Raw genomic sequence first — 10101 nt, 5'->3', positions numbered from 1 at the left:
GCAGAGATGTATAGCATGGTTATTTTCTCCCTTGCTCTATTGATTACCCAACTCTGGAACAAGTTCTACTTGTGCCTGTTCACTGAATGACAGTTTTAAGACACAAGGATTGAATTTTGGATTCAAGTTTTGTAATTAAATGACCTTTTACAAAAGATTCAGCCTAGTTTATTGACCTTCTAAATCTAAATGTTTTATATATTTAGGATGAAGATACTTGTAATAGAACTTCCATTCAAGTTAGACGACAAGTACATCTTGCCTTAGGTGTGATGTCCATAGGCTAGCCTGGTAGAAGAAATAGATATGTCTGTTCAAATACTTTAGAATAGTAATATTTTTTATATAATTAGCATGTGATTGAATTTACACTGACTGGTACATACTACCTTACTGTTATAAATTGTTCACTTTTCAAGGCATGTCCCAGCCTCATGGAATCCCCATAATTCAATTTTTGGGCATTTTGGGCATTTTGGGCATTCTAGAAATCTGTACTTTTCTTGTTCGCACAGCCTTGCACAGTCATTCCATGACTTTACACAGTTATTTGACAGCTTTTTATAGTCATCCATAGTCATTATTATTCCATGTTTTTCCTATTGGTTAAGCTTTATCCCCATGTAGATAGCTTAGTAGTATATAACCTCCATGTATCTTGGCTGAATCTCCAGCCTTATTATTTTGTACCCCCTTTTCTAGTCTGGTTTGCTACTCTCAATAGAGTCCCTTTACCTTTCCCCCTTCTTCTCTCTCAGTGTGAGTTCAGTACTACTCCATAAAGTACTACCAAGTGTTCTTCTCTGTGTATGAGTTCTGTACTATTTTAAAATGTACTATCTAGCATTCCCCTCTGTGTGAGTTCAGTATCACTCCAAAAGATACTATCAGTGCTTTCTCCAACGCCTTCTTGGTGCTCTGTGTATAAGTAATTATCTCAGAATAACTTTGTCAACTCAGTGGTCTGCTTTTTGTTGTTAGTAGTATTCTTGTGTGCTGGCCACATAAGCTTTAAAACCCCACTTGTTGGATACAGTAGTTCTAGAGTATTTGGTTTGTGACACTTACAGTGACTGGCACATACCATGCATACTCCCATAGACAGTATTTTGCTTATTTAAAACTAACATGAATATATCTAAATAGAAATAAAAACAAATCTAAGTAAATTAATTCACTCTCTGCCAGACTATCTTTAGCATCATCTACACACATGTAACAAATTCTCTTCAAGAGCCTTCTTAAAATGACTATGTTGCATGCATATTCAGCATCTATTTACACACAGCATACAATAATAATGAAATGAATTTGAGCTGTAACTCAAGAGTATCTTATAGACAATTTTACAAACTCAAAATATAAGCTACATATTCCTGGCTGTCTTGTTGATTTGCTCCTTATCACCTCTTGTTCCGAATTATTGCTTCAAATTACCCTGCAGTGAAAGGATCAAGTAATTGAAATGGAACTTTGATAGGTGACAGAGGCAGCCAGGACAATCATGGTGGAGTGAAAGGCATAGAACCTGGTATTGGTAAAGGTGACATATTGTCCAATAAGTTGTCAGGGTTGTTCCAGCTTTGATGTAAGAAAGTAGGATGAGTGGGTGGTGGCAGTAGATGACATTGCAACTTGGGACAAACTTTCACTTTGGATGAGCCATGGTAGAGCCTTTAGGTCTCTTCGTCCTCAAACTTAACATTTCCCTGCTCCTTGTCATCATTGTTGACATCATATAGCGGCACGACTTTTGCTGCTCTCTTGGGTTTTGTTTTCTCACTGCTTTCTTCCCTTGATTCACTCTCTTTTCCAAAATTTCCTCTATAGTCAGTGGAGTGGGCTATTGGAGGTGAATCGGGCAATGAGCAGGAATCGTCGTCGTCATTGCTTGTCACATCCAGCTACCTCATGTACACTACGTATATCTATGCCAAATACAACCAAATATTGCCTTCGCTTATCTCTTGCTTCCTCTATCCCCTACTACATGTGCCCCGTCTAAAAATTGCATGGCGTCCTCGTTGTGCGGGCTGTCCTCGTCTCCTTCTAACCAGCATTCGCCGTTGTTAAATTTTCTCCATACTTCTATTTAGTCTTCGAAAAGTTTTGTTGCTTCCTTTGGATGAAACTGCCGTAGCCGCCTGGCATGCACCTCTCCTTCCAGTCTTGATCCATTTAGTGTGGTCAGCTGGTATGAGTTCAAATTCCTTTCAACTATTCGTCTTGGCTCTGACCACTTGGGGAGTAGCTTTCTATCTGCTCGATGTGTGCTTTCTAATCTGTTGTTGTATACCTGCACCAGGTCGCCTGGTTCAAATATGACCTCGCCCGGGAATGATGCAAGGACTTTCCTGTCGAATAGTGCCTTTCGTTTGACTGCATGGCACATGGCGTTTTCGTAGCCAGTAAGCCTTTGTTGTGCGACGTATGCCATGTGTACCGTGGCCGCTTCTGGCGTGAGGATTGACATTGCCTCTTCTATAGGTGTTCTTATAGTATTGACAATGTGTCCGAAGAAGAGTTCATGTGGAGTGAAACTCAATGCTGGTAGAATTCGATTATTGAGGGCCGCAATGGCTTCTGTTAGGACTCGTTCACTTTTCGGCAGGACACAGAGTCTCTCACATTCAAGTTACGAGGGGTGATTAGGTAGCAAGATGTATGTAGTTGGAGGCTATTGTCTGGATTGTTGTCAAGCTCGAAAGCTGGCTAATTGTATAGTTCACACAGAGTGGCAGTTGTAGTTAACACAGAATATATATTCAATGCACTACGAGAGGATTTGGATAGGTAGTAAGAGTCTTACTAGGTAGGTAACAATGGGGTAACAGTGGGTAAAAAATATTGAGGTTGAGGTTTTGAGAAGAAACCTCAAAGTTTATATAGTCTACTATGTATGTACTTATTTATATACTTATTTAACAAACATGGGCTATTGTATGTATTTCGAGGTGAGGTGTACATTCAGCACGGGGTTCTCAGGGAATTTAATAAAGGGGTACTTGGGAAATAAGGGGAACTCGGGAAATAAGGGGTACTCGGGAAATGAAGGAGTACTCTGCGAGGCTGTACAGCTGTATGTATATGGCCGAATTGAGGGGGGATTGCTGGTAAAAATTATTGGGGGGACTGTCACACTTCAGTGGGCCAGAAAAGTGCACGGATCATAACAGCTTCGTCGAGGAAGTCTGGCCACCTCGCTGGAAGTTTTTCGAAGCCATCAATTTTCTTCAGCTCTTCTGAATCCTCCCCCAATTCCGGTGCGCACAATCTTGCAAGTACGTGTAATAGTATTTTGTTTGTACCTTTGATGAGCCTGTTGACCCATGGAGCATATGCAGGTGTTGTATGATGCGCAGTGCCCCAACGGCCACAGAATTCAGATACGGTGTTGTTTTTGAAATGGGAGCCGTTGTCCGACATGAATGTTTCGTAAGGTTGGTACTTCTGAAAGATGTCTTGCAGGCTGGTTATTGTTGTTGCGGCTGTGCCATGTGTTTTAAATTTGTAGCTGAATATTTTTTGGGTGAAGACGTCCATATAGAGGCCTACTGTGTGATATCCCCCTTTTCCTTTCGTCATCGACAGGTAGTCCCCTACTAGGAGCTCGAATGGATGCCGACGTGTGATAGGTTGTAGAAGGGCATGAAGGTAAGCCGCCCCGAAGCTTTTACATCTCGCACACTCCCTGATGGCTGTCATAATTGACTCGTCAATTTTCGGGCTCCATACGCGATCCAGCAATGCGACCTTGATGAGATCGCGGCCCCAATGGCCTTTCTCCTCATGCTCTTTCTTTGCCAAGCCCACTGCCTCATCTTTACTGACACATTCTACTCTTGACCTCGACCTGGACCCATTCCAACTTACCAGCCGCCAGAGTTTCCCATCCTCTATCATGTACTCTGAAGCTCGGTGTCGAGCTCTCTTCTTGTTCCGCACTGAACCTTCGATCTGCAACCCTTCTAATGCTTCTATGACCTCCCTGAACACTGTTTCATTCTCAAACCTCTGTTTGAGTTCCATGTTCGGCGATGAATCCATTGCCACCTGAAACAGGCCACTAATAATCCCTTTCTCGCTTTCCCAGTCTTTGCTAACTGTCCATTCACTACTGTCGTTCTCTTTCAAATCTGGGTTGCCATCCCATGTGCGACTGAGTCTGTCAGCCACTACATTGAGGCGTCCTGGCACATGTCTCATATCAATGATTTGGTGCGCCAGGATTCCATCTCTCCAGCGGGCATGCGCCGCATTCAACCTGCCATTGAGAAGGACGTCTCGCAAGGCCTGGCAATCGGTTTCGAGTTCTACTGGTGATCCCCAAACTATGTCCGAGAATTTGTCTAGTGCAAACTTGAGAGCTGCAAACTCTAGTAGGAACGGTTGGTACTTCTTCTCTGCTGATGACGTTCGCTTTGATGCATAGGTGATTGGGTGGACTTTGGTGACTGAGGTACCGTTAGGCAACATGGTGGTGAACCTCTGGGCAAGTACGCCTGCGAATCCTTCTTTGCAACTATCCGTAGTAATGATGAATGGAGAACCATCCCACCTTGGGGCTCGGAGAACCGGTTCCGACATAAGTGCCCGCTTCAGTGCGATGAAGGACCTGGTGTGTTCGAATTTCCATCTACTATCATCAAGTTTGTATTTTTTATGAGCCGTTTGCCACTCAGACTTGCTACAGTGTGGCTTGAGTGGGACCGACTTTAGGAGGTTCTGTAGTGGGCTTTCAATGAGTGCATATCCTTTTATGAGGTCTCGGAAATGTCCCATTATGCCTAAGAAGGATGACAGATTTAGGGCATCCTCGGGTTGTTCCCAGTTTACTATGGCTGTCAGTTTTGTGGGATCTGTGGTTACGCCATTTGGTCTGACCTTTCCTCCGGCAAAGATACCTTCGGTAACAAAGAATTCTGATTTGCTGGCTGAGAGTGATAAGTTTCGCTCCCATACACGCTTGAAGATTCGTTCAAGTCATTCCATTCCTTCATCAAAATCGTCGACTGCAGTGCCGCCGTCATCTATGAAAAGCTCCATGTCTCCATTTCCTATTAGATCCCCTAAGTGTTTGGATGTCATGTCTGTGAATGTGGATGGTGCTCCCGTTAGTCCAAAGGGCATCTTTGCACACCAATAGTATCCTTTCCCTTCAACATAGAAGGCAGTGTAGGGTCTTGATTCTGGATGTATGTCCAATGCATAGAATCCAGATGCAAAATCGAATAGTATGAGCCACCAGTGACCACTAAGTGATTGTTGTTTTCCGTGTATATCACCCTGGGGCATTGGAGCTATTTGCGTGATCTTGTTTATTTCTGTAAAGTTTTGGCATATGCGATACTTCGTTTTTGAGGGAGTTGGGCTATTTGATATCGGGTTTAGGTCGCCAGGATGTTGGTCTGGAAGATCAAATGGGGTTTCGAGGCCTGCTGCTATACATTGACTGTTGACACGCCGCTGGAGTTCCTCCAGTGGTAAACCCCCATGCTTATGTGCCTTTTTTGCCATGGTTAGTGGTGAAACACACTTGACTTGACTGGGATTACATCGTTCCAGAACTCCTGCATCCACAAGCTCGTCAATTCTTTGGTGAAGGTATGTGCGTTCCGGTGGTGAGGTTACAGGTTTTTGATGGACTCTGGTATTGAATTTTGCATTTGGTGGGATATTAAGATAATGTACCACACCAGGAACATGCCGTACTTCTGATACTGATAGCGCAAAACAGTCGGCGTAGGATGTGATGAGGGCAGTCACCTGTTTATGCTGCTCCACTGTTAGGTCATTCCCAATTTTAACTTGCTTTAGTATCTCCTGCACTCTTTCCTTACAAAATGCTCCGTTTGGTTCAATATTCCTGGTGAACACTGACAGGCTCGCATTTGTGTCTAGTCCTTCTGGGATGAGGTCACTCTCGAAGTCTGGTGTGGCTTCGGTGGATTCATCCATTATACAGATGGGTATTTCCTTTGAGTGGGGTGCATTATGATCTCCCCCCACTGTAGTTGCACCCTTCCGGGATGCCAAGTCTAGGGTTGAGGTTCCCGTTCTAGCTACAACATCCATTCTGTTTCCCGTTTTGGTGTTCCCTTCTTTGTTAGGCCTGTCAATGGGTTTCCCTAACCCATCATTGAAGAACATGGTTACCTTTCCCCCTTTCTGAGACATGGATATTGTTTCACAGTGGTAGTCGTGGATCATCCCGAAGGTTTCAAGAAGGGTTTTGCCAAATAAGAATTTCCACCCCCCTTCACTGTCAAATACTTCTATACAAACCTTTTCATTCCTTCCATCAATCTCTATCCAACCGTGCCACTGAGCTACTGCACGTATGACTCTTCCATCAGCCATTCAGAACCTTTTGGATGATGGTTTCCATCCTAGGAGCTTGACCTTTATTTGTTTGTAAACTGACGTGTCAATCGCGGCTGTCATAGCCCCGTCGTCTACAGTGGCAAGAACAGTATGGCGATGTTGCTGGTCATCAACCAGTGAAATACTTAATGTGAAGGGAATGGTTTTGCGGCAGACATCAGACAATAAGCCATAGACATCAAAAACATGAGATTCATGTGAGACTTCGTATGTACATGATGAATGTCTAATATCAATACCACGGGTCAGACAGTCGCCGCTTATGCTGTTGACCCATTCCCGTTTCCCTGGCTGGTCTCCCCGTATGGCTCATTCAGCCAGTCATAGCTGTTGCCCAGCTCATCGACAAGGTTAATGGGTATTGGCAGCGGGGTTGTGTCACAGATTTCACTATCTTATCCCTATCTAACATTTATCTTATCTGTGCCATGTGTTTATCTTATCTTATCACTAGATATTCCAAAGATGGAGTGGACCATTGGACTTGTTCTAGACCATTCTAGACACTTCAGATTGTAGATCAGGTCCAGGGGGAATTATGTTAGATCTAGATCGCACTAGTAACAGCCTTGGCAGGCTAGATGTCTAGATGTTGATCCTTGTTGCCAAGCATGCTTGGGCAACCCAGAGTACTATATATTTACTCAGTGTTACCCACTGCACCATATGGTTTCCCAGGCTTCACCATGTGGTTTCCCAGGATTACCCAGTGTACTATATGGTTTCTCAGATTGTTGCTAAGGAACCATTGTTCTGGAATGTACCTGAAGTATTCCAATCAGACAATTACCAAGCACACCATGTGCTACTATTCAAATAGAGTATTAGAGGTCTTAGTATAGTATCTGGGGTCCTAGATAGAATTCATGTATATAAGCTAGACAGTCTGAGCCTTAGAGCCTCAGACTTAACAACATCTTTTGTCTTCATACAACATCTCTGTGCTCTCCATCTAAGCTTCACTGCTAATCTCCTTCTATCACTCTTCCATATCACATCAAGAAACTAGGTGAGTTGCAGATTTGTGATAGGTTGGTTGGCTTCTGAGCTCCGCAAAGCACAGGCGTCTCCAAGCACTTTCTCTACCAACAATTGGTTGTGAGCTTGTGCATGTCCTGGCGTCATGCCCTTGATTGCCGCATTTCCAGCACTCTCGAGAGAGTACGGATGCTGTGCCTGGCCGTAGGGGAAATGGGGTTTCGAAGGTGATTGCAGTATTGCGCCCGTGTCTCTGTGCCCACTCTATTAGTTGGCGTTGGTACACTTCTCGACCTTCGGCTGTGTTTGGATGATGTGGTAGTAGTCTGATGTTACGGCGAAGGGTTTCGATTTGTTCTGCATTGAGCAACGGGCCTGGTTGTGCGGATCTAGCTCCAAATTCACGTTGTTTGGTATTGCCTTCAGAGTCATTCAGGGCAGCGCTGGGTAGTCGAGGATTAGTACGAGTTGGCTGTAGTGAAGTGTTTGCAAATGCAGTTACGACACATGTCATTCTGGGTGTCATCGGTGGTTGACGTGGAGCGCTGAGGTTACTACGATCCATTTGTTGTAACTGCCTTTCGAACCTTTCTTCCTTCTTCTTCTCCTCCTCCCTTTTCTCTAACTCTTCTTTGATGTAGTCCACTGAGATGCTCTTGATAGCACTCGTGAACTTCTCCCAGTTCTCGGGGTCACTATCCACCTTATCTCTGATCACCCGTGGCAACTTCTTTCTAACAGCTCTAATGTGGTTTCTCCCATCTACAATTTTTGCCGTCTTTGCCAGCTTCAGTAACTCGTCCGCGAACTCTTCGAATTGGTATGTAAGTGTCATTGGATTTCGGGATAGTATCTCTTCCTCCTGGAGCACTTTCTCGAGTATCAGGTCTTCCAGTTTGACCATCGTGAGTTTTCTTTTCTTTAGTGCTGGGAATCGTTCCTTGAACTTGGTCACGAATTCCTTCCATTCCACCAACTTGTCGGCAATTTCTTTGTCATACCACTCTGCTGCGGAGCTACCTGCTGCAAGGAACAAACAGGCAGTCGGAACATAATGTTCTGCTGAGAGGTTGGTGGAGAAGACTAGGAGTAATTGGATGTTGGAAATGAAGTCTTCGGGGTTGGTGTTGTTGGTCAGTTCGCCTGAAAATTTCAGTGCTTTTGCGATGTCAAGCGACATGATTGGATGGAGGGGTTTGTGCACGGGTGACGGTGTAGGGGACTTTTTTGGTGGAGACAAATATTGCTCGGGTTCTGGGGTAGATTCTGGAGTGAATCGTGCTGGCCCAAGTCTGTACGACGGTCTGGGTGGTCGGAGTAGTACTGTAGGAGGTGGTGGCAGTTGGGCAGATAGTAGAACGGGTGTGGCGGGTCAAGAAGGTGTGTTATTCCCGCTATTACTGCTCGAAGATAGTGTGGATTTGGAGGTCAAGGTTGAGTCTGTGTTGGGTGTGGATCTGCCACTATCCAGTTTGGCTTGCAATTGTTTGGATCTTCTGGTGTTTGGGTATGGCTGGCCTATTGGGTTGGAAGAAAAGCTCTAGCCATGATACGTTTAGGAGCCACAATAGAGTTTGAGAGCAAGTAGAGAGTCTAGAGGTGGAGAGGTCTGATATGGCAGTGACGAGAGTGATAGGACTGATGACGTTGGTGGGCTAGGACTAGGGATTATGGCGCAAGGCACAGAGCAAACTCTGCACTAGGGTTGAATACACGCTCGTCACCAGATGGAGCGGGCTATTGGAGGTGAATCGGGCAATGAGCAGGAATCGTCGTCATCATTGCTTGTCACATCTGGCTACCTCATGTACACTACGTATATCTATGCCAAATACGACCAAATATTGCCTTTGCTTATCTCTTGCTTCCTCTATCCCCTACTACATCAGCACTGCATCACTGTTGATATCTTTGAAGAGAACAACTTCACCTGTTTTCCAAGATAGCTTGTTCTGATTAACTGAAAAGAAAGAAAAAATGTTAGTATGAAAACTCTACAACCCACCTGCACTCCATCACTCCAGCTTAATGTACTTTGCTTCCTGGTAATCACTTGCAGTTGCAGTATCACAGATAGAGCCTACTAGTATCTAAATAAACACATTTTAAACATTTTAATACTTAATATGATCAAAATGGGAACACAATATGAGGATTAGAGTAAGCCCAAGCTGCTAGTCAAAGCTCAGGTCTATTTGCAAGTTATCTGAAGTACAGAAAGTACAAAAAACCTGATAGATGAGAGTCTTCGATGTTCTGAAACCTGTAGGAACTGATGGAGCAGCCTTTAAAAATCTTTGTTCATTTTCATTGGCCTTGTCTCACTCGCAAATATTCGTAGCAAACAAGGGGACATGATTTTACTATCAATTTATTAATTTCTTCGATATTGGTTGAAAAGACGGAAGTAACTCTTAGAAGTACATCAGGAAGTAACAATCGGATGGATGAAACTATCTAAAGTCCATTTTGGGCTTAAAAGAACAGGAATAATACCGGTGGCTGTAACTTACAGCTGGAAACAGAAAAAGGGGCAGATGTCATTGACTTTTGATTAGAAAAGGAGTAACAAATATTCTACCTAGAAAGAACCATAGAAACAACCCCTGGAATGTAGAACGATACATTTCAGACTATTCTAAATTGGATAGAACAAGGGAGAACAAGAGATCCCTTGGGGACTCACCTTGGAAATATAAAGGGGTCAGGAGCATCTTCAGATTCACATGTCAAGGATAT

Source organism: Marasmius oreades, chromosome 2 (assembly GCF_018924745.1).
Source record: "Marasmius oreades isolate 03SP1 chromosome 2, whole genome shotgun sequence".
NCBI classification, from domain to species: domain Eukaryota; kingdom Fungi; phylum Basidiomycota; class Agaricomycetes; order Agaricales; family Marasmiaceae; genus Marasmius; species Marasmius oreades.
Note: the sequence above shows the minus strand (reverse complement) of the source record.